This window comes from Lagenorhynchus albirostris, chromosome 5 (genome assembly GCF_949774975.1).
Source record: "Lagenorhynchus albirostris chromosome 5, mLagAlb1.1, whole genome shotgun sequence".
NCBI lineage: Eukaryota > Metazoa > Chordata > Mammalia > Artiodactyla > Delphinidae > Lagenorhynchus > Lagenorhynchus albirostris.
In genome coordinates this window covers 9,278,633-9,280,866 of record NC_083099.1, presented here as the reverse complement: position 1 = coordinate 9,280,866, position 2,234 = coordinate 9,278,633, and the positions used below count along the sequence as shown (strand labels likewise).

Below are 2,234 nucleotides of genomic sequence, written 5' to 3'. Positions count from 1 at the left end.
TACATTTACCCAGCTGTTTGTGAAATAATGAAACAAACCCTAGCAGGTTTTCTTTCAAGAATGAAAAGATAATTCAGTATTATGAATTAATTAATATAATTTTCAAATCTATATGTCACGGAAGAAAAATAAAGCGATTATTCCAAAATATGTCAAAAACTATTTTGCAAAAAATGCAACATCCATTTTTAGTAAAAGCACCTGATAACTAGGACCAGAATAGGAATGAAATCTTCTTTCTCAAGTTGGTGCAGATTATTTATCTCAATATGTGATTATCTAACCATAAAACTCTAGGAACATTGACTTTAAAAGAAGAAAAAAATACAAGGATGTTCTTTATTATAAATACTACTCGAGATTGTGCTGCAATTTCTAACCCATGAAATAAGATCAGGCACAGAGGGAAAAGGATTAGTGATTGACGAGGAAGAGGAAAATATTACTATTTACTCATATTATGATGGTCTATCCTGAAGTCTCATAACCAGGAAAAATATCAGTTAAAAATGAAAAGCCTGGTAGTCTGGGATCCTGCTCTGCCCAACCGATGAATGATGGGGTCTCTGGGCGCCCGGCATGGCCTGGAGTGGCTGCTGGATCTCTACTTCCTCTCCCACATCCCCATGACCTTGCTCGTGGACCTGCAGGCGGTGCTGCCTTGTGATCTCTACCGGGTGGAGCTGAGAAACCTGCGGCAGTGGTATACTGAGGAGTTCAAAGATCCCCTGCTACACAACCCCCCGGTGTGGTTTAAGTCCTTCCTGTTTTGCGAGCTTGTGTTTCAGTTGCCTTTCTTTCTCATCCCAACATAAGTTTTCAAAGTGTCCCCATGACGGATGCTTTTAAAAAGAAGGTGGTCATACCAGTGTTCATGGAGGCTGCAGGTGGATCCGCACCCCTGCAGTCAACTTACTTGGTTGACACCATGACAACTCTGATTCCAATCCTCTCCACGTTTCTACTCCAGGATTTCTCCAAAACCAGTTGTTTCAGAGGACAAGGACCTAAGACTTTCCACCAACGACTATTCCATATATCTGCCTACATCACCTACTTTCTCATCCCTATTATACTTCTCCTTTTCATGTTGTGGAACCCCCTACTACAAGTCTGAGGAGAAAAGAAAGAAAAAATGAGGAAAAATAACCCCGGGTCCAGGGGAGAGGTGACCATGGGGGATTTTCCTGTTGGACCCAGTACCAGGAAAATGCTCAGAAAAAAAAAAATACCATGTTTTCAGTAGTATTTGAAACACACCAGCAGCAACACGCATGACCAAGACACTGGCAGGAGGCACATCAAGCCCTCACTTTCCAAGGACACTGGCGCAAACAGGTCGTCCCAGGAGAAGAGATTTTTTAAAGTCTCCTTGTTTATCCTCTTTCCAAACCTTAGTCTTCTATTACTTTTTACACACCACTTAACATAAGTTCCCTTACTCTGAGGTCTGGTGTCTCAAACCTGAGCTGGAGGTGTGCCTCTTACTGGATGACTTCATGCTACCTAATAGTTTAATAATTCCTTCCTGTCTTGTTGCCAGTCAAAGGTAGCAGATGTGGGGAGATGGACAGTGTGTGCATATAGGGTCTCTTCATGTTAGTACTTGGTATTCTGCTAGCTTTCTCTAAATTCATTCTCAAGGCCAACTCAAAAAAAAAAAAAAAGGCTTGTGAACACACATGGAAAATGGTAGTTGCTGATCCTGGTTAGTTCCCCCTTTTCGCCTGTTTTGCTTACAAGACCTAATGGTCTGATTGTTTGGAGTATCGTCTGACTCCTGTGTCTGGTCAAAATAAATGTAGCTGCTGACCAAAAAAAAAAAATGAAAAGCCTTATTGAAAAATTTCTGTCTAAGCAACGAATCATAAACCAAATATATAAAAATCAATTGGTTTTATATACCCAAGCAATAAATAATTAGAAGAGTTGATTTAAACATCTCACTCATAATGAAATGAAATGAATACATTATCTAGGAATATACTTAATCAGGAATGTTTAAGACCCACAGGAAGAAAACTGCAAAATTTATTACAGATTTAAAAGAAGACTTGAATAAATGGAGAGAAGCACTATACTTTGCTCCAGTCTGTTTACTGAGAACTTGTAAAACTGTCAGTTTTGAATGGGGCCCAGGGCAACATAATCTGGTTCCACTCAGGAATGTAGATGCAAAAATCCTAAACAAAGCGATATCAAATCAAGTCCTGCAGCATATTGAAAGAGTAACA

The 2,234-nt window shown here is 39.7% G+C and overlaps 1 pseudogene; it reads left to right on the top strand.

Moving 5' to 3' along the window:
* The first annotated feature begins 554 nt into the window (after window positions 1-554).
* LOC132520358 (sigma intracellular receptor 2-like) lies at window positions 555-1,139 on the top strand (annotated as a pseudogene).
* The last annotated feature ends 1,095 nt before the right edge of the window (window positions 1,140-2,234 follow it).